Source organism: Catharus ustulatus, chromosome 1, assembly GCF_009819885.2.
Source record: "Catharus ustulatus isolate bCatUst1 chromosome 1, bCatUst1.pri.v2, whole genome shotgun sequence".
NCBI classification, from domain to species: domain Eukaryota; kingdom Metazoa; phylum Chordata; class Aves; order Passeriformes; family Turdidae; genus Catharus; species Catharus ustulatus.
In genome coordinates this window covers 119,297,179-119,323,164 of record NC_046221.1, presented here as the reverse complement: position 1 = coordinate 119,323,164, position 25,986 = coordinate 119,297,179, and positions in this window count along the sequence as shown.

Sequence of the window (25,986 nt, the reverse complement as noted above, 5' to 3'; positions counted from 1 at the left end):
TCTCAAGTAAGAACTGATTTGAAATCTGGAGGTTTAGGGCTGTGGAATTTATTTCCTTAAGCTGAAAACCTATAGTAATTAGCACCACAATACTGCAATTATCTGAATACAAAATTTTATGTCATTGGGGTGGGGAAAAAAAAGGCAGTGGGTGAACAGGTGGCAATATGATCTTTCTAAGGTCTTGGTTAAAATTCAAGCACATATTTTTTTCCAGCAAAATGGCATTAAGTGGTTTTCCCTCAGGCTTTACTGGCCTCTGTCTGCAGCTCTAAACCAGTTTCATGAAGATGAAAATACATCATGAAATGTCCAGTTTGAAAGTAATTTCCCAGGTAGGTATACTATTAGTAAGTAGATAAAGTTGTCACATGAGCTGTAAAGAATTGGAAGCATTGACTATAAGATATGTTCTTACTAGACCAGAGGCACAATTTTTTTTCAGTGGGAATATAAGATTTTTATAGTCCTCTAGCAACTGGAGTGCATAAAAACAGATTACTATATATGGCATATGACGTACATGGAAGGTATCCTTCAGTATTTATGGAAAAATAATGAAAAAATGAGCAATATTATCAAACATGAGTCTAATACGATCCTGATAAATCAAAAGCATCAAAGCAAATTTACATTTAATAATCTGGAAGTAAAAGAAGTAAGTATACTCAGTTAGAGCTCTGGTACTATCACCAAGGCAAAGACACATTAGTTTTTAATAGAGGTGGGTTTTTAATGTAGATAACTTGGTATATATTCTCTTCCACTGCTCAAAAGGCTGAATCAAAATAATCTTAAAAAAGAAAAGGTGAAATGAATTTTTTTTCCTCTGGTACTGATGTAAGTCATGAGTCTAATGCCCTGGGTTTTGCACCACTTCTTATGAAATAACAACCACTATCTTCTGCAGAATAGTTTCATCTGCAGTTCCCACTTAACCACTACACTTCCTCAGTGTAGATTTTTAAATGGCTCCTCTAAGAGCAGAGTGCTTGCCCAAAGTGCACAGGTGCTCACTCAGCCACATCAAGTGAGGTGCTTGTCCTCTTGAACCAGGGTCTCACCTGCATTTTCTACAGTCACCTACCGGCTTCTAAGTCCACAATTTCACTTTCTTCCTTCTGAAATGGTAACTGAGTTGTGAACACACAAGGGAGGAAAAGAAATAGTGAAAAGGAAAGGGATTAATGAAAATGTAACTTTTTCTCAGTGTACATACTTTAATTTCAAAATACCTGCTTATCTTATGCATCTGTCTCTTCAAGTAACTGTTAGGAAAAAATTGCTTTAAATTAATCTTTATATATATGTATTTCTTTATCTAAGAAATCCGCTAACAAAGATGTCCTGCTAGGAAGCAGAATGTTTCCATATTCTACTCGCACAGAAAACCATAATAAGAAGTCCAGCAGACTTTGAAGCCCCCTAAAGTGCTGTGGTGATTGATAATAAGCTCAGTTTACCTGCAGAAGTGTGCTCCAGCTCAGAGAGGAATATATGACTAATTCAGCTCATCTGCTGCTTACCATGATCTGCTGTTGATCTAACACACAAAAGAAAATTGGGTTGATACAGCCACCGTTGTTTGGAGTTTCATCAAAAGTCTTCTTAGCCAAACATTATTAAAAAAGATTTTGACATGTGTAAGTTAATTCTCTGAAGCAAGCTCCCTACTTTCACTGCTTACCAACAGCTGAGGGTTTTCATGCTCAGTGTTTTCTGTCAAAATAGTCAATACAGCTTAGCACAAAATTGTAATGTCATACATGGCTGTACAATTTAACTGTTTCAATCAACAACAGGAAGATATTGAACTTGAGGGAAACCATGATTTTCACAAAGGCACTGCTAATATTGCAATAACAGGAAAACAATAAGAAAACAATTTCAACATGCACCGCTGACTTACAAACACACACATATAGACATATGTATATACATTTATAACACTCTTTTTCTTACACTAGAATGATTCTCACAGGGATTTTGATCAACTTCCATCAGATGCCTCTTGATCTGCTAGAAATTTGTTTTCTATAGGAGAAAAAATATCTCAAAACACCTAAAAATAAGAAAAATTTCTTAGTTTTTTTTCTCACTTCCTCCTCTGCCCCACCTGCCTTTTTTACCTGTATTGATGTAATTGGACTCACTGGGTCAGAGAAGGATTATTTTTCAAACATACAATTTCCTTTGGAGCCCTAAGCAAGCAGTGTTCAATGAACTGCTTCTGCCTTGAAGCTCAGAGGGAAAAGTTTCTTGGACTTGAAACGCTCATGCATTGTTGTCATCCTTTTGAGGAGCACCATATACAGCAAGAGCCCTGGTCTGACCTCTGTGGTAGCTGTGAAACCTCAGCGTGTTTTATTGTATGTCCTGAGGCTGTAAAATGCCCCTGGTGGGCACTGGGTCCTCACCTCAGACACAGTATATGTGTATTGGGCAATTTTGGATAATGGCCCTTGACCTGATGGGCTGAACTCCAATGTGCCATTTTGAAAAGATTTTCCAATAAACAAATATCAGTCTTCACCTGGACACATTAGCTGTAGATGTGTCTGCTAAGTAGGGCAGCTGAAAGGGAGTCTGTGACTTCCAAATTAAGTTCCAGCTCACCATCATTCTGACGTTAACATTGAATATTCATGATACTAAACCTTGATGGTTCCTTCCCATGGGACCTGGCTGCTGAATATCAGCACTTAGGTTGAAATGGAACAGGCTCAGAAGCAGGACTTACAGCACTTTTTCAAATTTATACTGGATAATTTGTAACTTCCATCTACTACTTATACTTATCTCTGTGGAGGCGAAGCTGTGACTTTTCCATGCAGGAATTCAAAGTGTTCTGTCCTGTCAATACTGTGTGCTCATAACTACTGTAATGACCAAGCTATAAATATATATAAAATGTGAGTTTGCAACTTTTTGTTAGATATTGGGAAAAGAATTTGCAGTCAAGATAATGAGTCATAAAATACAGGAAAAAAATAATAAGGTAATAGAACTTAGTTTAAAAAAATGAAATATTTTTTTTCTTGTTAAAATAAAGATAGCAAGTAGAAAGTGTTAGAAGGGTGAAATGAGAAAACCAACAAAGCTTAAATTAATTCTTTTTCTGCCTGTTAGAACAAGTTTGCACATTCCTGTAGCCATTCCTTGTGGCAGTCAAGGGAAACTGTAGTGTTCCCATAACTTGGAGAGAGCTTTAACAAGGATGTTCACTCATTAGCAAGTGATGATAGTAACAATCACCTCTACAACTTCCTCGCAGTATGGTGTCTTCTGTATTTGGTGAGAAAACCTTGTGTCTGAATTAAAAGGATTCATATTCCCAACTGTTTTATATTTTAGGAACATAATTTGAATTCAGTTGTGATATAGATAAAGAAAAAAATGAAGATATAGTGCCTGACCACTTTAATAATGATTTTTTTTTTTCTAATATCTAATCTGAATCTCCCTTGTCTCATCTCAAGGCCATTTCCTCTGGTCATCTCACTGCAGGTATGGCAGAAGGGAGTGACTACCATCTCATTACAACCTTCTTTCAGGTAGGCCCCCTTTTCTCCAGGTTAAACAACCCCAGGTCCCTCAGCCATTCCTCATTTTCTAGACCCTTAACAAGCCTATTGAAATTTTGTGAAGAGCATAGCTTATTTCTATCACTCTTCATGATTATAAGCTTTATAATATATCTGGAAGTTAAAAAGTGTGAATCTAACTAATGTGAGTTTTGACACTGACATCACGACATCTTCATTACCTTAGAAGTGTGCAGCACAAAAATCCGAAGCAACACAATAAACCAAAGTAGCACAACACTGTGTGTTTCAGAATCCATAAATGATGGGTTTTTTCACTCATCCTGGTGATGTTGCCTCCTGTTTCCACTAGGAATCTTCTGGACTGGAGCTATAGCTTAATCAGGATACTGTGTATGGCTGGTCCACATCTTCCCTTACTTACCACTTTTGATGTTCCCTAAAAGCCTCCAAAATACGCTACTGAGCTTTCTACTGCTTTATCATTTTACTGCACTAATTCCTAGAAGGCTTCAACAAACTTTTCCTCCCCAAAAGGACAAGGGTACACTCCAGGCTGTGGGAAACTATTCAGGTAGATGAGGATGGAGGGAGGTGGTGAAGACAGCAGTCAGGTCAGATAGCTTTAATAAGCGCTTAGGAGAGTTGATCTTTGAAGCCAGCTTTGAAAGAGTCAGCTATTGACAAGGCAAATCAGTGAAGGGATTAAGGAAGGGGCAACATGAATCTCAGAGGTTGTATCTCCTCAGTACCAGTGTACTTACCTCTCGCAAATAATTCCATGACATCTTGCAACCCATATGTTTTGCCATGACAAGCTGTGATCAGATACATTTTGTTTTATCTTTTGAAATAGCTGTCAGTCAGAAAACTAAACTAATTTGGATTAGTAAATAAACTTTTCAAAATCATGTTGAGGATTACTGTCAGAAGGATTATTCTTTTCTTTCAATAAGGCAAACAGTGACATCCTGTTCGGAAATTGAGCCCAAATACAAAAGACACCCATTGTATTGTATCCTACACTAGCAATCAACTCTCTCTAACTTCCCTGAAATGCAAATTTCTAGGACTCAATCTGAGAAAAGATCACGGCAAGTAACTCTTAAAGTTCTTGTATCAATAATTTGTTACACTTTTATCTTTGCTATGTTCATTTGTATTTCCAATTAAAGTTTTCTTGAGAGGCGATGAAGATATTTTGTTTTAATATGGAGTTGGTTTGAATTACAGATCTACTGCTATATTTGCTATACAACTGCTTTACTGGAACAATTAATTAAATACTTTATTTTAAAGTATGTTTAATGTTTCATAACTCCAGGTACAATAAAGATGAATCAATATTAGTTTTGTTTTGTTTTGTTTTTTTAATTAAGATCTATCTAACAATTTGCATGCATAGAAAGACAATATTAACAGTTTTTATCATTTGCTCTGACAAAGGTTATTTGTAGATTACTATTTCTAGATTTTCTACTTCTATGGTGAAAAAAGTGTTATAGGAGAATTTTGCTCCTTGACAAAGCTATTAGAAGTTCACCCAAGTACAGTATGAATTATTGCCACCTTATAAATATTCTTGTAAATTTGCTGGGTGACATCTACTCTGTGGTAACTGTTTTGAGCATGATCCAGCTCTGTCAGACAGCCTGGTAGCACATCCCTTCATGAAAGGTATGTAAACATCTTCAAACTGCAGTCTCACACATACAAAAAAGCTAAATTGTATTTTAGCACTACTTTGTTATGTATTCAAAGTTAGATTGCTGTAAATCTTTTCACATTCAAATAGGCATCTTTCAGTTGAATAGGGTGTTTGCACTGTGTTCATTCCCTCATCAACTATGACTAAAGCACCAGGGAAATTAAAAGGCCAGCAGCACACATGACATTTTGGGAGGATAATTTTACTTCTTTTGATTTTTAACATAAATTGAAAAGTTGGCTTGTCACATTTCAAACTCTACATCTACTGCTCCACGAAAATTACTGAATATCAGAGTAGCAACAGCAATAAGATTGTGCATGTACTGCCAAAACCAAGTTTAATGTAATATTGAGATATCATGCTTTAATTGTTTCAATGTTCATAATTTAAAAAAAAAAAAACAAAAAATTAGAGTCACCATCCCTAGATGTGTTCAAGAAATGTGTAGATGTGACATGGGGATACAGTTTAGTGGTGAATGTGGTGGTGTGAGTTTAGTCTTTGGACTCAGTGATCTTAAAGGTCTTTTCAAACTTAAAAAGTTCTGTGAGTCTATGATTCTTCCAGATTTTCTTTCCTGGTATATCACCAGTGGTGGCAAATGAGAAAGGGACCTCTTAGACTTCTTAAAATAGTGTTATGTTCCCCACAAATTTCAATGAGATTTAATACAGTCATAGTAGCATTCTAAATATTATCTGAATAAATGAATGAATGAAAATAGTAGTCAGAAAAAAGCTCTGGATTTCTTCATAGACTTGCTGAATATTTCTCTTTCTTTATTCTTTAATAATATTTACAGTTTTGGATTTCTTTTAAAACTGGTCATGCCACATTTGCCACATTTCAATCGCTGGTTTTCTCTGATTTTTTTTTTTTTTAGCATGGGTAATACCACATAATCTCATGTCAGAAATGGCTTGTCTGAGTTTAATTTTTTAATAATTTTTTTGGTTATGATAATCTATTCCAGTAATATTTATATGCACATGTTAAAGAAATTTTGAGTGATTCCTCAGCTCTTCAAACAAGTTGAAATTGTTGTAACCTCATTTTCCTTGCAATTTATTTAATTCACACTTCCAGTGTAAAGATACAGCAAAGAATTTAGGTAAGAGATTTTAAAGACCCTGCCTACCTTAAGAGTTTCTCCTTGTGACCTTACATGAAAGAGTTATTTAAGTGTATTGTGCAACTTCCTTGTGTTCAGGTTGGTGTCATGTGCAGAACGAAATTTGTCTCAAGCAAGGATAATGGCTCTCTTGGGAGAGGAAATGGTTGGTCCCTGTTTTCAACATGATTCATGTCAGATACAGCTGTTACAAAGACAGTAATGAAGCTTTCAACTGAAGTGAGGAAGAGGTTTACTGTCCTTGGGAAACACTGTGCTATACTCATTGTTTTCTAAAGTCTTTCTCTTTTAATATATACATCCATTAAAAAATTATCTAATAGAATTCAGAATCTTAGTCAAGTAAGAAACTCTAAGTGAGCTGTACAGTTTCTCTCATTCAGCGATAGGGTATGTGTGTTCCTCTCCCCAGAAACTGATTTTGTCCTGCACCTTCACTCTCCAGGAGCGGCTGTGCCTTGCTCCTTCAGCATAGTAAAGCTGACATGATTACCATGTCAAACAAATTGATATCCAGATGTGCTTCTTTAACACTCTATACCAGCCTGTGATACAAGTCAGCATGTGATGCAGAGATTAAACCATGATTCAAATTATCTCACTGTTGCTAGAGCATCTAAGAGTATGCATGCAATTTCAGAGACTCATCTGGTATTCTGTGACATTTCAAGTAACAGTGAGCTATCTATTTTGCATGGGTTACATCTATAAGAAAGATTCAAGCTTTGTGAAGCTTTTCTGGAATAGTAGGAACAACAGCTTCCTTTCTTGTAGCCTGTGGAGGAATTCACTATGAAATGTTTATGTGTAACAAAGGAGTTTTTTTAAAACTCTTATTATATGAATTAAGGCTGCCAGGGAAAATTCATCAGCCATCCTGCCCACAACTCACGTACCATGTCTTAATCAGAAATATGGAATCAAAACTGGAACATGTAACTTTGTCCTTTGTTTAAGATCACCTACATTTCTCAGCTATCTATATTTTGTGTCAATGTGCTGCTTATTTTCATGACACGGCCCTTGAATGGTTGCCCCACAAAATTAACAACTTGAAAATTACAAGGTGAGTGAGGATTCAAATTTTTGATACATATTTTCTACAGAGATAGGATACACTTTAAAAAATAACACAATCAAAGAAATTACCATTTGAATGTTTCCTTGATGAAAAAAAAAAAAAATTGTGCAGTTCAGACTTTTGCATTTTGCATAATTCACTTTGACAAAAAAAAGCTTTTCCTTTAGCTTACTCTTCTTGCTAGAATCAGTGTCTACAGTAGGCTGCCAAATTGTCACATTATTTTTAGTTTTTTAATCCTAAACTATTACTATGTTTAATATACATAGGAATAAAGACTGAAAGAAATTTCAGGGATCATTTAGCCCAACATTCCACATTTGAAACCTTTTATGTCATATTATATTTTCATAAACTTTATAAGCTTCATATAAAACGAGCTTCCTTTTTGTCCCCCAAGCTTCCAATAGAAACTTTGTTCCCTTCTCTCTGATAGTTCAATCTAAGTGTATTCATGACCACTGAATATGTTTCTGCTCTTCTGACAGTATTTTTCTTTGTCTTGAATACTTTTTTTTTCGCCCTCTCTGCAATTTGGCCTTACAAATGTATTTATAGAAAACAATTATATCAGTCCTCACAGGCTTTGTTTTACTGGGCTAAATCCTTATGCCTTTGTGCTCTCATAATCTCTTCTGATAAAAAAGGCTCTCTTGGTCACAAGTTATTATATAAATTTATTTGCAGTTTTTCCACATTCTAAAATGTGGAGATGGCATTTAGACCTGGGAGTTTTTAAAACTTTTCTCTCTTTTTGAGAAATATTTGTCTGAGAAGGTATATAACTTCATCTGTATTTTATATTTGACTCAGAATCAAGAAAATATTGTCATCATTTTGCTTAGTCATTTTCAGTTGATGGTAGGCAGATTATTACAGAAAATATCTTGATTAGGCCCATCTGATTAGTCATCTCTATCACAAAACTAATTTTTCAAAGAACTTAAATGTGTGACTTGCATTTGAACTAAAAAACAAAACAAAACAAAAAAAACTACTGTAATGGTCTCGATCCTTGATATTTCTAACTCTTTTTCAGTGGAATCCAATTTTCCATCTCTGTAGTTATGCCTGTGAGGGAATAGGGACACTGGAACCAGGCTCTCTGCCCTAGGATGTCCCTCTCCTATTTTGGCTATAAGCAAGGTTTGCAAAGAGGCAAACTGCTTTCCTCAGCTCTGCTGCTACGTCTGGCAGTTCCAGTGAGCTCTGTTGAAGAGTCTTACCTGGGATCATGGAGTCTAACAATTGCACGTTGCCCTCATATCCTCAAATCCCAGTCTGATCTCCGTCTGCCTCTGACTAGACTATACCTCTCGTCCTCACAACTTTTCTGCAGACGGGATTAAATAACAGTCTGTAAAAAACTGTGCTCTTGTGTGCCTACATATATGGGTACCTGAATATGAAAAGTAACACAGGGCTACTGGATGCAATTACCTTTCAATTTTTCAGGTTAATTCATGCAGTGTTTCAGTCATCTTTTCATCTTCTTTTCCTCTCTACCTCCAAAGCAAAATACAAAATCTCTAAACCCTGAATGCAGACTTTTTCCATGCTTTAATGATCTTTCTGGGAATGTAGCTTGTAAGTGATGTTATGCTTTTTGCCAGACTCTTGGGGATATATCATTGGTTAGACATGAAGACGGAAGCTGCCTTGTTGTCATTTACACATTGAAAAAAATCTCCTGTTTATGGCTTAGTGGCCTGCTTTTAATTAGAAGATCAACTTAGGATGTCAGGACTTTTACTTCTGCCTTTCAAAATTGAGATTTTAAAATGGATTCTTTGAAACTAGTTACCAAAGAAAATTCTACTAGCATGACTACACATTGCCTTACCTTAGTTTATTCAATTTGTTGAGCTGCACTGCTGTTTACATTCTTACTTGTTCTTATTCTGTTGTGATTTAGCTGAAAGTGGCTTGCTCTAGATTTAAATCAACTGTAATGATACACTGTATCACTTAAGAAAAAGATAATTTAGTTTAAATCAGAGTGAGAGTCAATAACTGGAGTAATATAATCCTTTTATTACTCAGGTTTAGTTTGCTATAATCACCACTCTTTAGAAGAGATACACTAGCATTTAACCTAATAACGTACTCTTTTCCTAATGCCAGGCTCCTAATGGTTTTGGGGAGGGTAAAACTGTGAAAGTTTCACAAAGTTATGATGCACTGGGAATAGTTCAAAACAGAGACCAAAAGTGGTGACCAAAGTGCAGAACAAAAAGCAGAAGAGCAAAAGTTCTCTGTAGCTGACAATTCCTTTGAAATCTCCTCATAGCAAAACAGACTTTAAAAGAGAGTGCACAGTTCAAGAATTGCTTTATTTTCCTTGCAACTGAACCCTTACAAAAACTGCCACAGTCAATAGCCATTTATTTAATCCTGTGCTCATTGCTCATTACTGACAAGATTGATGGGTAAATTGAAGCTATTTTGCTCCTGTGTTTGTTCATCAGCTGGTAAGAAAAGCAGATAGGAGATGGACATCATTCAGGCAAGTAATCCATTAAGCATAGCTGTTTTAAGAAACAACATCTGTAAATAAAAAGAGATGGTTTGTGCTAAGATAAGGTGTGTATTTTGCCAGACTTCAATACAGTAACTTTTTCTTGGGTAGGTGGGCATTGATCAATTTTGAATCATAGTGACAAGTTCCATCAGTGCAGGTACAGCTGGGAGATCTCCTTACACAGGAGATATCTGTAGGAGCGACCACGGGCTGGACAGCCAGGACAGACGGAGACATCTCTAAAGCCAGGTCTTGGAACTTGTGATTTATTGCAAAAGGGTGTGGGTGAAAGGGATGTGCCTGGAGCTGCCAGCTGCAGCTCGGAGCAGGGTAGTAAGAGAGTAAGGAGATAGGAGAGCTAAGAGAGTGGTAAAAGAGAGAGCTAAGAGAGAGTTCAGAGAGAGATTCCTGTTACAATACAATAAATCTTCTGTGTTGAATATTCTAATTTTCACTAACCAATCTAATATAAGATACAAAATCCTATAGCATTTACATACATCTCATAAGAATCATTACATTACCATACTGTGTTACACTTTAAACCCTAAAAACTACTCTTTGGACCCCTTCTGCCAAGCTAGTAGGGTCTTCTCTGACATTTGGACTGGCTTGCCAGCAGAGGGAATTGTTCAATCATGAGGGGATTACTTTCAACTGACCATACTATTGTTTTCTAGTTATTTAGTAACTAAGGTTTGGTATCTCAAAGATGGCTTTCATTTCAATCTCGCTTGTAGTTTACGTATTCTCAAAATCTTTTGCCAGGCAATCATATTTATATTTATAAGGTTTTCCTGTTTCATCCTCCCAATCAGAAATCTTTTTTTTTTTTTTTTTTTTTTTTTTTTTTTTTTTTTTTTTTTTCTGAGAAGGTCACTTAGTGGTTTCTGCATCAAAAGAGCAAAGCCACTGTTAGGAATAATAAAAAGAACATTATGTGACAGAGCTCTGCAAGCTTCGAAAAGGTTTGAAGTCTCATAAGCAGAGGCTTAGGTAAGTCTCCCTAAGCCTTTTCTGTCCCATTGAATAAAAAGGTATCCTCCAAATTTGTACTCTGATAATGGCTGCAAAGAAAGGCAAGCTCTCACTATGTGAGATGGCCTAAGAAGAGAGTGAGAGGCTGATTGTCAGAGACAATCTTGAGTGTTTAAACAGGCAGATCATGATGGGAGTAAGTGCTGAGGTTCGGTCCTCTCTGTCTTCATTATACTTGTGCAGAGCAGTTTTTTCACCTAAGATTTCTGTGAACTGTGTTCAAAACAAAAAGTGATAGCAGGCTCATAAAAACGGGAGGTTAGCCCAAACAATACCTGATTGCACTTCTTTTGGTTTTATGTGGAAATAGAAATGAAAACATCATCAAAACCAGATCTGTTTTAGAATACAAAAAGTAACATTTCACGGAATAGAAAAGGAAATTCAGCCTGAGCCACTTCATCAGGTCTTGAAAATCTCATATTTAACAAATCCTAGAGATAAAAAGGCAAGTCACACTGGAGATCTCTTAATGCCCAGATCTTAAGCAAAGAATTGGATTTGGATGGATCTTGTCTGGCATGTTAGACCATCACCAGCTTGTAAAGTTTCAGACTTGCAGAATGAATATTGACATAGAGTGATGTGAAGATTTTTAAAAAATGATGCTGGCAAGGAAATAAACAGAAAAAAACCACTTTTGCTTGCATGAGGTGATCTGAAAGTTTAAAAGATAGATGGAAGACAGAATGACTCTGCAATCAAAATTAAATATTTTTAAAGTGTCTTTACATAATAACAAAGCCTATCCAAATGAGAAGATATATAAATAACTCAGGGCTAAAACAAACAGATGAACACTGCAGTATAAGAAGTTGTAAATAAAAACTAATGATACATCTATAAATGGATTTAATCTCTTTCAGAGAGAAAGGAAACAAAAAGAGAAGACTTGTGAAAAAACATTTGAAACATAAAGTACAAGCAATTTTGGCAAAGTCCATTTTAAAGCGGATTTTGTTAAAGAGAAAAAAGGGAAGAATAAGCAGAGGATAGGATTAGCAGGAAAAGAATAATCACCACAAATATTTGCTGTATTTATCATCTTTTGGCTTCAGGTTTTAGCTTGTAGCTTTCAATATGATGTGTAATGCCCAAGGGACTTTGTAGAGTGAGGCTGATGAACAGCTTTCCCACAAGTGGGTTTTAATAAAAAAATCTCTGTGGCTACTAATCCCTTTGAAAAGCAGAGCTTTCAAACATATTCAAGATCTTCATCTCTTGGGAATTTTCACGATTGGGAGAGGAAAGTGCCTTGCTTGTGGGAAGCATTTTGTGTTTTATACTTCCCTTTCATTCTCAGGTTGGAAAACCTGCTAAGAAGTCGGAAGCAAACTCCATGAGGGGTTTTCAGAATCAATATTATGGAAAAGAAACCCTTTTTAACATAATGTTTTTAATGCCTGAATGTTGAGAATATTGTTAACTACAACCATTTCAATAAACAATTCTCAAAAAAATTGGAAAAAGTAATCATTTTACATCAATTTAAAGGAATTAAATTTGGCTTTCATGAAACAGTTGTTTGGAAGGAAAACACATGAAATATAGATGTTCATATTTGTTTCAGCAATTTTAATTTTTTTTTCTAATACTTGCATATTTTCATTAACTTTTTCTTCATGTATGATGCTATAACATTAAAAATCAATTCTGATGAATTTATTTAATTACAGTCAGTCATGTGAACTTAGAGAATATGAACTTCACCAAATATGCCTCCTCAGTTCTTGTTATAAAGAACAAGTCCTGGGTTGTTTTAGTCAGTAGATTTGTCTACTAGCAAAAGATGGCAAAAGTACCTCCCACTGAGGTTTCTCAGTTCAAATTTCCAAGAGATAATGTGTCCCACTGGCAAGTAATTGCTGTCTTACAGCAACCTCCCCACCACTTTTTAAAAAATTACTGAAGCTTTAAAGTCCAGGTTATAGTCTGAACCCATGGGGTGTACACATTAAAAAAATAATGTTTTTATCTCAGATTTTCCACCAATAAATCTACAGCTTCCTATTTTCCTGAGGAAAAAAAAGCAATTACATTTGTAATATCGTCCATCTCAGAGGCCTAAGATAGGTGAAAACTGGAAATAATTGAAGACTGTATTGTCTGTGTTAGAATCTAGAAGCTTAACTTGCTTTGAGAACCACACAGAAAATTTTATCTGAGCAAGGAAGAGCTGAGATGGCCTGATGATGACCTGAGGAACTGGGAACAGGAATAAGTCTAGACCAAAATTAGAAATTAGGTCAAAAGCAATCACACCTGTCAAAGTTAGAATTTGAAACAAAAAAGTTAGACTCTGGTGTTCTTCTAGATCTAAAATTTTTATTTTATACACATAAAACACATAAGATGTATTAGTATTGTCATGTGACAAATCTTTTTTCCTGGGTATTAGTATAAGAACTATGAGAAACAGACAAAAGCATAGTGATGATGGAATAGTAGAAAAATGTTAGAATATTTGTACATTTGTGGGGATTTATCTTCCATATTATTTTTCTGTGGCTGTGGTGGGAAAAAAGTGCAAATTTCATGATGAAATATGCTAATGGCACAATTGTGGTCACCTTAAAATTAGGAGTTGGATTTCATATGCTTTTTCCTATGACCTTGTAATATACATAACATTAATAAGAGAGTGATCAGTAATTAAAGTGAAGTAAAAAAGATAATTTTTAATAGCAAGACTTTTAGATGTAGGCTTGGAACACACTGCATGTAAGCAGATGAATAGGAACTAGACTTGCTTGATCAACTGCTGATGAAGCAACTGTTGCCTGTAAAAGCACATGGCTATGGAAAAGGCAATTGTTTTAGGTTGGGCAAGATGTATCCAGAAAAGATATAGAAAAAGAAATTCTATTTATGGAAACCTGACATAATTCCTTTTGAAAGAAACTATTTTATTCAGATGTCATCACCCAGTCTCCAAAAATGTTTAAGGCTGAAACTGATTCAGAGGGAGACACCTAAGCACAGAAGCTGGAGGACTTATTTTTAGATCCAAGATGAATACTTCTTCTCTTGTATGGCTAAGTGAGATGATGACTAAGAGAGGAAAGTGCTCCTTGGGTTTTGTTCTAACAAGAATGTGGAATTTATGCACACATCCACCACACCCACAATCAGATTTTCTTTTTAAAATCTCTGTTGGCAGCTGAGGTCTGCAAGAGAATATTTTATTCTGGTATTTTACCTTTACGTAAAATTCATTCAGTGTCATGATAACCTCTGCCTTAAATACACTCTGGTTTATCGGATTCTGTATTCATCTAAGTAATTGCATTAATGTGTTGGCCATAAATGGACATACAAATGGTCTTTATCTTTCAAGATTCTTCAATTTTTTTTTGTTGTGTTCCCGTAAGGAGACAGTATTTTCTGAAATGCAGGTGGTAGATTTTTGGGTTGAGTTCCTGTATAAATCAGGTAGTACAAGCAGATAAATATTTGTAGAATGGTGAGATAAAATTTTCAGAAATGTGATGGGAAAGTACTGCTATGTCTGTGTTCTTGTCTCAAGCGGTCTGCATTTTTGTGACCTCCAAAAAATATGATTTTTATAGGATACCTGACATTATAAAGTTTCTTGGGGATTCCAGGTGCAGTTGTCATTATGTAACTCCTTAAACTGGTTAATAATGCAGATGCTATTTCACCCTTGGTTGAAATATTTGAAGTTCACGGCTTTCAGTGTAAGCAAGCTAACACTTTGCTGTCATTGTTGGTCTGTTTTTAATTGCATTTCCAAACTTCCAAGAACAGTGGGTTATGTCTGGTCCCAGTACCTTTTCAAAACAACGTTGTAGTCCTGCAGTCTAAATGACTATATTCTCTTCTTATTCAAAGTATAAGCATTGACAAAGAGCACTTGCTGCCATGGTGACAGGAGGATTTTCCCCCTCTCTGCTCCCACAGTTTTATAAACACGCTTTTTTTGCTTCTTGAGATTTAGGCTCTGTAAATCATCACCAGGGAAAAAAAAAAAAAGCAGTAAGGTGCGGTCACTATCATATTTCATAAAAGTAATATTTATTAACCATCTGAAAATATTCTAGGGCATCCTAAACTTAAATTAGTGGTAGAATTAGGTTACTTTCATTAAAACCTAAAAGTAATTATAGAAGAAAAATATATTGTGTTGAGAGAAATTAACGTCTCAATGCAGTCATGAGATTAGAGACCTATAGATTTGATTCATGAAACATTTCAAGGGGATCTGATAAATGAAGTACGAATTTTAATTTAATTATGCTAGAAAACCAAAATGCTTAAAACATAATCTGACCATTTAACTCAATGTAAACAATTAACTCCTTCCTAACATATTATCTACTACATCTTTGCCCTAAAGTACAGCAACCAGTGAGAATCTTTTTTAATGTCTGCTGATTTTGTGTGATCCCAGGGAACACAATACATGCAAAAAGCAAGTTCAGGATATTAATGTTTCTTTGAGTATGTTTGAGTCTTCACTTTGAGGAAACATATTGCTAAATTTAAATATGAATCACTTAACCAGCAAATATTTTATGCACAAATCTTTATGTACATTCTTTTTAACTCATCTGTAGCAGCCATAATACATAAGAAACAGAGAAACTATCTAGAGCTGTTAATTCAGATGTCAAGCACATTAACTTACATAGAACAGAATCATAAATGGTCTCTATAAAGTTCTTAATTCAAAGACTGTGTTGGTGTGAGGGATTGCAAGAAACATGCTTCAAGTAAACTCTTTTTTTCATCAGCTTCATATTATTCAGTTTCACACGTGCTCATTTATTCTCAGTTTATCTTCAAAGGTTTGGATTCAGCCAAGAAAGAATCTTACAATTACTTTATATGAATTCCACTTATTCAAATTGTTCAAAAGAGTCATCTGAACAAGTATACATCCTGCTCACTTATCATTCTGAATCCTAGGTACTATAAAAAGTTTTCATTATTACTTGACACTTTCCACAGTTTCTGAACAACAAAAAACATTATTCTGGAAATTATTTTTTTTCTCTGGAGCTGTGAAACTCTAAGGCAAGGTTTCTACTGTCAAAGCAGCCTTCTGAGACAAAAATTTCCAGCAATATTCCCTAATAAGAAACAATAATATACCTTGACAAAAATCTTGTTATTCTGTACTCTGATTATAGTGTTCATTCTGAAGTTCAATGTACGTCCTGAACCCTCCATTGAAGCATTCAGTAGATTCTTATTTTTTAACAGGACAAAAACTCTTTCTCTTCTCCCACAGCTCACTACTATACAAAATTATCTTTTTCAAAGCTAATTTTGAACTTGCTCAAAAGTGGTTTGGTGATTGCATTGATCCAGTTTTGTCTACTAGGTGGTCTGTTATCCTGGAGGCAGGTGTGTTGCAAGATTATTTCCTCTGTTCTACCAGTCACATATTTTGATAAAATTAATAAGTCTACAGTTTTGTAAAAAAGTACTCCTGAACTACTTCATATACATATGGAACATTCTATTAATCTGTTTTTTTAAAAAAATACCACATAATTCTTATTATCAAAGATGACTAAGAGCTATTAAAAACAGGACTCATGGCTATTCTAGCAACCAACTGTCTCTTAAAAAGGTTATTAATTAGGAACTAGAAGTACTTCTTACTTTTCAGAAGTAAATATTCAGTACAGATAAATATTCAGCCATAAAACATAATCTTAATTACCCCGTGGCTCCCCCACCACTGACCACAGACAGAAGTTAGGGGGAGTTGGAATGTAATGCAGCTTCTTCCTTGAAATGAAATATTATTGCAATGAGTTTGTACAACCTGGGCTTTACAACCTGTTATTGTGACAAATAAGTCTTACTGCTGATTGTCTATCTATTCAGTTACAGATTCTTAGGCAGGCATTTCTAGTTAAATTCTCTTGAATTCTAAACCTTCTAAGGAGACCTAATTCTAGCCATCATCATACATTTTTTTCAAGTTAATTCCAGAGCAGTGTTTTGATTAGTTTATTCTTCTATTCTTGTGTTTATCCTCCACTTTCCTCTAGGAATACTCAGTTTCAAGAATTCCTGAGGTGCTGAAAAGAAATTTATTTTGGTTAGTGAAAGAATTGCTCGGTAACAGAATAGCCTTTTAGAAAACCTTTCTTCCATTTTATTTTGTCTAGGAGGCTGTAACTGTGAAAAACTGCTTCTCTGCAGGACTAAGGTATAGATCAAGCCTGTGATCTGAGCCACCAAAAGAAATATTTATCAGTTGGGGATTTTTTAAACCCTAATCCAGACCCTGATCATATTTTGATATGTCACTATGTTGCCAGAAGACTGCATCTAGAAAAAAGTGAAAGACATATAAAGAGTTCCGTCAAATGATTCATGAACTCTACTGAAACTAATGCTTGTTTGCAGACGTAATCAACATTTTAAAGAGACCAGAAGAAGTTTTGTAGTAACTACTTTGCAAGGATGAAATTATTTTGAACAGTCTACAGACTATCAAAGCATGTTTTTTTAATCATAAAATTAATAAACCATTCTGCTTTACATCTTCTGTTCTACAGCTGTATCTCAGTCTCAGTTTATGCCCTGGACATGCATTTCAGTCACATAATAAATATATACAGCAGAGGAAAATGTAAGCAGTTGAGAAGCATGGTACAACAAAATTTCATAAATATGATTTGTCTTCTATCATGAATGTGTTTAAAAAAGTTTGTAAATGGGTCCTGGGGAAAAGAAAAAGAGAAAGAATAAAAAAAAATGGGGGGAAAAGAAGAAAATATAAAAGGAAAAAAAATGAGAAGAAGAAGAAAAAAAAAGGTGATGAACATTTTTACCAGCTAGTATCTCAGTTAATTGGGCTTGTGTAAGCATGGAGAAGTAAGCTGGATTTTAAATTGCCCTGTGACATTATAGAGGTCATTTATTTTGAATGTTTGAAGTACAGTAAATTCACGAATACAAGCCACACTGAGTATAAGCCGCATCTCTGGGTGTTGGCAAACATTTTGTTTTTTGTCCATAAATAAGCCGCACCCGAGTATAAGCCGCTCTGTGTTCGCAGCGAGGACCCGCGTGCAACAAAGTTGCTAATTAGTAACAGAACCGTGGCAGGGCGGGGTTTACTGGCTCGGCTCGGGCCATGAGGGTTCGGGGCTGCCGACAGGGCTGGGTGGCCCAGCTCGGTGCTGCCACTCAGCAGAACCGCTTGGGGCCGGCCCCCGCCACCGCTGGGCTCAGTCACCCTGGCCCAGCGCTGCCCCGCGGCGGCAGGGGGGCACAGAGCCCGCCGGCACCTGCGGCGGCCATGGGAGCCGGGGATGTAGCCTGCCTGCTCCTGCGGCGGCGGCACGCGGGGACGGGAGCCCCCCGAGCCGCGGGGCCAGCAGGAGAGAGCTGCCCGCCTTCCCCCGAGCTGCGGGCCAAGCAGGAGAGAGCTGCCCCTGCCTCCTCCGAGCCATGGGGCCAGCAGGAGAGAGCCCCTGCCTCCTCCAAACTGCGAGGCCAAGCAGGAGAGAGCTGCCCGCCTTCCCCCGAGTCATGGGGCCAGTAGGAGAGAGCTGCCCCGCCTTCCCCCGAGCCGCGGGGCCAGCAGGAGGGAGCTGCCCCGCCTTCCCCACCCCCCTGTGCTGCCTGCACGGAGCAGCTCCATCCACCGCGCAACAGAGTATCAATTTGTAACAACTGCATAAATGCAGGGTTTTACTGGCAGGAGCTCGACTTTGCAGTTTGCACTGACTTGGTTTGCACTCCCAGGGTAGAAAATGTCAGAAAATTATTCACATATTGGCCGCACCTGAATATTAGCCGCATTCCCGGTATGGGAGCAAAATTTTGGTCAAAACAGTGCAGCTTGTATTCGTGAAATTACTGTATTTGTTTATGGAGATAGATGAGTCACAAAGAATAATGATAAATCCTATTCCTAGATAGAAAATTTGTTTTAGAGTCACTAAAGAACAATATAATCAGTTCAGCCCTCTCCCCTCCCCTCTCTCCCTTTTGTGCCCTGTATTGTGGACTTTTATGTCACCTTGATTGTTGCCCTTATGATTTTAAAGCATCCATATATTTTATCGAATTGGTTGTAGAATTTTTTGGACAGTTTTGATTCTGAGGCTAGGAACCGATTACATTGAAAATATGATTCATACTTTACTGTTACAGTTGTATGTATTTGATGCACATTATTTGGAAATTCCATTAGGGATTTCAGTATTGCAGTTTCTTCTAAATATTAGTGTTATGTCAACCACACAAAAAGTCCTGTTAGAAAAAAGTGTAAAGAAAAGTAAAGCAAATCAATTTCAACAAAGTCTTGAAACATTTCAGTATACAATCAACATAATGGTGCAAAATCATGCCTTTTTATGGTTGATAACAGTATCTGGAGAGTCCAGTATACAAAAAGTGAGCTGCATGAAAAAGTGTCTGAGCTGCATGAAAAAGTATCTCTGGGTCTGAATAACAAGGAAAAAGAACATTCCATCTAATATAAAGTGAATGTCAAGGCATTTGCATAGGAGGGTCTGAACTTTTTATTGTGTTATTTAAGAAATGACCTTTGCTTCTATGCTGCAATTGTTAATGTAGGTGGCAAAGTAGCTTACTAGCAGAGACTCCAAATCAGACAGGACAAACCTTCTGAGACTAGGATATTTTACCTTCAAAGTCTTTTATGCATGTCTTCATACCTGCATTACTAGAGAAAGGAAGGAGTAATAACTTCTCTTTCTTTCCAGACCTAATGAACACTGCCATGCTCCCAAGTCTTGAACCCTCTGAATGTTAGTCTCAAACGTTAGTTCGGTAGCTAAAGGTTTATATTTGAGGTATACGGAAATGAATTAAAATGTCCTTGATTCCCTCAATCATTATTTGGTAAAATCAAAAAATCATGTGAACTGAGTTAAAGAAAAATCTCTTACAAAGAAAAAGAAAAAGTAATTATGTTTATATCCATATTCACATATTCATATTACCTGTTGACCATGCACATATATAATTTAGTATGACAAAACCTAGACGTGATAGTGGCATGAAAGTTTACTTAGGTGAATGGATAAGCCCAGTGTCTAATTTTGAGACATCAAATGATCTTTTTACATATCATGTAGTGAGCCAAATACCTTTTACTTTTTGTGCTTATAGAAATTTTGTGCCACTGGATCTTTGCATTAGTCTTCCATAACCATAAAATCATAAAAAGGATATCTTTAGAGTACTTAAGGAATTTTATTCTGTTTCAATATAAAAATTCTGCAAGAATAGTTTGTGTTACTGCTTTTATGCTTTTTTTTCCCCTACTATGATGTACTGTGATAATGGGCTTTTTGGAGGAAGAATTGAACATTAAAAGCATAAACTATATTGTATTTTAATTCCTTCCTGAAAATTTCCAAAGTGTTTTCCCTTCAAAATGATTACCATGTTCTGTAAACTCTGTATGTATCTTATAATGCTCTGCAACTGTCAATTATTGAACACATTTAGATAAAGGGGAAGAAAAGACCATACTTTTGCAAAAATAGTTTTTCCTGAGTAACTAAAATCCTTAAGGGAAAGTGAGGAGCAGGAGATATATATATTCATACAATAGGATCTTTAAATCAAGGTAAATTTCTTCTTTCTATTTGGAGGTAACTTTTTCCTGGAGCAATTGTTAATGTACCCAAAGATATATCAAGGCAGCTAAAACTCATCTTTTGTCTTGAAGTTCCTTTTCTTACAAAAAAATTTTTAATTTAGTTATGACAATAACAATTGTTTTAATAGAATCCATTGTCAGTTTTAGAGGCATACATTGTGTGATGAGAAAGATCTTTCACTAATTGGCTAATGCAAGATGTCTCTACAATTCAGATATACTCCCTAAAAATAAACAGTTTCAGATGTTGTGTCCATACTAAATCTTAGTAAAGCATGTTCTATGCCAATATTTCACCATATTCAATAATAAATCAGACCAAGATAAAATTGCATGTATTAATGCTTTTAGTGTCTTCTTAACTGCAGGTAATCCAACTTAGTCCAAAGTTGTTAAGTCTCAAATGAAGAGCAGGAAATAATGTCATCTAAAACTTCACTAAGAGATAGATTTTAATTATTTGAGAAGCACATCAATGTCTTTTTTTTCCTTTGGCTTAAAGGAGTATCCAAGAAGTAATGGGCCTAATCAGTCTTAATTCAGTATCTAGAAAAGTTATAGAATGAAACCTCCGGATCAGGCACAATTCAGATGCACCACATGATTGAGAAAAAGCAACATGAATTCAGCAAGGGAAAATATATTTGACAAATCTGATTGTCTTCTATGACAAAGGAACCTGCACACTTGATGTGGGGTGAGGTGGCCATTGTCTACCCGGATTTCCCCAAGGCTTTTGACATGTTTACCCACAGCTTCCTTCTGGAGAGAGTGGTGTGGTGTGATCCAGATGTGTGTTGTGTGGTGGGTGGGGATCTGGCTGACAGGCTGCACCCAGAGGGAGGTGGTGAACAGGTCCTTAGCTCCTTTTCAAACCAGAACCTGCCAGAAGTGGGATCCCACAGGGTTCTGTATGGGGCCCAATGCTGTTTAAGATCTTGATAAGGGATCTAGATAATGGGATTAACAGTACCCTGATAGTTTGTCAATGACATCAAACTGATTGGGGAAGTAGACACTTCAGAAGGTACAGTGACCCAGCAGGAAGATATGAATAGTGGAATAATGCAGGACAGGGGTACAGGAAGAGTGGGTAACAAGAACCTCATGAAGTTCAGCAAGGACAAGTGCAAGGTCTTGCCTATGGGAAAATACAATCCAGGAATGTAGTGTGGTCAGAGATCTACCTGGTGTTTAGAAAGGGACCTTGGGCTCAACATGAGTGGGCACTGCACTGTTCAAGCACAGAAAGCCAACAGGATGCTGGGTTGCATCAGCAAGAATGTTACCAGCAGAGATGCACTCTACCCACTTGTCAAACCCCACATACTGTTTCATTTTAGTTCTGACAACACAAAAAGGATGCAGACAGGTTGGAGAGGGTCCAGAAAAGAGTCACAGAGATGATCAAAGGACTGAAAAAAGAACTGGGAAAGTACAAGGAAAAATAATTGGGTTCATTCAGCCTTGAGAAAAAAGATTTAGGGGAGACCTTATTACCATGTTCCTGTATTTAAATGGAGACTATAAAGAAGATAAAGGACTTCCTTTTTTCGAGAAGTCTCATGAAAAAGACAAAGATTAATGGGTAAAAGGGACTCCTGTAGGGAAAATATTTCACAATTAAATCAATCAGCCATTGGAATAATCTCCTCAGGGAAGTATGGAAGTGAATAGGAAGGAAGCAAGGAATCATCTAGACAGGGTGCTGAGCTATCTTGTGTAGACACCGTTTTTGCTGAAAAAATTTGGAGCAGATCATCCTTGAGGCTCCCTACAGCCTGGTATTCTAGATTCTGATTTCAAGTACATAATTTAGTGAACCATCAGAAAGAACACTACAGAATATAAAGAACAAGTGTGTGCTGTTTTGTGCAAGTTTTATTAGATTACTATCTATCAGCTAGTCTGGATTTCTGGTTATAAATTATTTGAGATTTATGTCTGTTCTGTATGATTCATCATCTTTTATTACTTGAATTCAATCAGACCAAAAATCTCTATTCTAGCAACGAATTTGCCAGTAGTACAATACAATAACTGCATTTCACTGCATTGAAGTCATGTACTTTATACTGGAATGGTAGATTTAAATAATAAGGTTAATCAAAGAAGCTCCGGTGCACACTATATATTTCTTAGTGTAGTGTACTATAATTCTGGTCCAATTCACATAAAATAGATAATGTATATACCATACAAAGATATTTACTTGATCGTTTGACAGGAAAAAAAATATTCTGGAATTCCTGAAAGCATACCATTCAAGGGGAATGCATGCTATACCAAATCTCAATGAAAATGCATTGTAAAGGATCATTAAGACTACTGACTTAGTTGTGTAAAGCTTTTTACATGCTCTAGGAGTGGATATAAATGCCTAAGGCAGAACAGACACATTCATTAGTGGTGCTTCTTTTATTATTAAAGAGAGAATGAACAGAGGCAATTAATAAACAATGGTTTACTGAAAAGCTTTCAGCAGAAATTAACCATTTTAATAATTTATAAGGAAACATCAGAGATAACAGTATTGTGTTTCATCTAAAATTGGTGTTGAAACTTGTCTTCAAATTAACTTCTCTTTTCAGCATATGACACATCAAAGTTTAAAGCGCAGTTTAAAGAAGGTATTGCTTAGTGATTTTTGCAATCTGCAATCTTCTCAAGTTAGACAACAAGGAAAGATATGGGTAGTATAAAATGATCGAAGAGTGATAACACTTGGGAAACGACATAGAAATCAAGATACAGATATTGTAAAGAATTTTTCTTGTTCTGATCACAGGATAATGGAATAATAAAAAAGATGTCTGTTTTACAGGTTTTTTTTCTCTATTGACTGTATTGCCACAGATACAAGTACCTTTACTTTTGACTAATGACAGTGTGTAAGACATTAAATGTACTGAATTTGTGCTTTTATGCAATAGCACAGGCTGAATATACGCAAAATATCATCCCACCGGAAAAAAAAAAAAACCCCAAACATAGCCCAAAATAAAAATAACCAATAAAAAACCAATCTACCATTTAACCTAGCAACAACAACAGCAACATGGACCATAGCTGGAGGTCAAACCTGAATGCTGTCACCTTCTGCCTGCAGTTTTATTCTTGTCACAGTGCTCAGGGTGTCATCCTGGGTGCATCAACATCACCTGACATGAGCAACAGCCGTGACAATGAAGACTACACAGAGTACTGACCTTTGTGGTGAATAACAATGCAAACGGACAGAACTGAGAGGAAGTTTTGATGCCATGAAAATGTGTACCTTGTGATAACTCCTTTTGTTCTTAACACTGATTTTTGCAGCTCCTACATGCTTCAATTCTTGTAACAATGTCAACTGAACAACAGGGAATTGTGTGCTAAGTGAGCTTTGCTGTCATTTACCTCCTCTGCTCAGAAAAGCTAATTCCTTTATTTTCTCTGACTTTACTGAGCCACAATTTTTCCTGTGTCTTGATTTGGTCATTCAGTAACTCCGTTTTTGCATTTGATGATGCTTTTTGAAACTCCAGCTCATGAGCAGTGAAGAGCAGTTACCGGTACTGACTGATCTACTTTTTTTCATTGGAAATGTTACAGATCTAAAGATTTAAAGGTGGACAATGTCTTTCCTTCTATTTTTCTATTTTTTTTTTTTTTTAATCTGCTATTTCTAATAGGGATTTAATTTATGTTTCAGATGACTACAGCTGTTCTCTTTCTTATAAAGGTCTTCCTGCTCTCAGAATAATTTAAAAATAATTTTAAAATCAAATAATTACAGCAAAAACTCTTGAGAAGTCTTAACAAACATGTCCTTATCATTTGGGATTACTGCTAAAAGTAGCTTAGCCAAAATGAAGCAGGCCTCTTACCCACTCATGATGAACCAGAGTTAAATTCTAATTCCTCTGCACACTAGCTTATTACAGTAATTTCACGATTACAAGCCGCACTGACTATAAGCCGCATCTCTGGGTGTTGGCAACATTTCGTTCTTTGTCCACACACAAGCCACACCTGATTATAAGCCGCTCTGTCATTCACAGGGAGGACCCACGTGCAACAAAGTTGCCAAATAGTAACAGAACTGCGGCAGGGCGGGGTCTACTGGCTCGGCTCAGGCCGTGCTGGCTCGGCCCGCTCAGGGCTGCCAACAGGGCCAGGTGGCCTAGCTTGGCGCTGTCACTCAGTGGGGCCGCTCGGGGCTGGCCGCAGCTGCCACCAGGCTCACTCGCCCCTGCCCGCTGCCTGCTGGCCCTGACCCAGCTCTGCTGGCCCCCACGCTGCCAGGCTTTCCCGTGCTGCTGGCCCCGGTTCTGCCGAGTTTCCCCACGCTGTGCGGCAGCCCTGTGCCGCTGGGCTCCCCCGCACTGCTGGCCCCAGTTCTGCAGGGCTTCCCCCTGCTGCCGAGCTTCCCCCACGCCACCGGCGGCCCTGCGCTGCTGGTCCCAGTTCTGACGGTCTTCCTTGCACTGCCGGGCGACCCCCCCTGCTGCCGGGCTTCCCTGCACTGCTGGCCCTGGTACTGCCGGCCTTCCCGCATGCTGCTGGGTGGCCCTGTGCTGCTGGCCCCGCCTGCCGGGGGTCGGCCGGGCTCCAGCTCGGCTTGGGGCTGCCGCAGGGTCTCACTTCTGGGTTGGCAACTTTTAGAACATTGTTCATATATTGGCTGCTCCGGATTACAAGCCACACTTCCGGGTATGGACCAAAACTTTAGTCAAAATGGTGTGGCTTATAATCGTGAAATTACTGTACTCTTTATTTTTCATCCTAGCAATGACTGCTGAATATTTCGACCTCTTTAGCAGGCATTAATGTTGCTTATGACATTTGTTACTGTGTTGTAAGTGAAAGCACAAGAAAATATGTGATAGTTCTTTATATTCTTTTCCTAGAATTTTCATTGACAAGAGGCAAGTCGAATTTATGTTATTGCTGTTGCATATGACAGTTAAATTCTGTTTAGCTGCTTCTGGTTTTAATGTTTCTAAAGAAGGTGTGTTGGGCTTGAGTAGAAAGGATGGCTCAGCAGCAGAGACTGATCTAAGACTATGGAATCCTGGGTAAACCAATTTTGTTTCTTAATATTCCAACCTTCAGGTGGGAAATAATATTTTCTAATCTTATGAATATTCTGTAAAGAGAAAAATTATAGAGGTATTAATTTTTAAAGAATAATGATTAAGTGAATCACATTATACCATAGATGTCATTTCGTCTCTTCTGTCTTTTCCATCAGATTCAAATGACAGCTCCAATTCTTTTCTCGATTTAATGAAAAAAAATGGTTAGAACAGCACATTTTCAATGAATTTCACTTTATAGCTGCTTTAGAG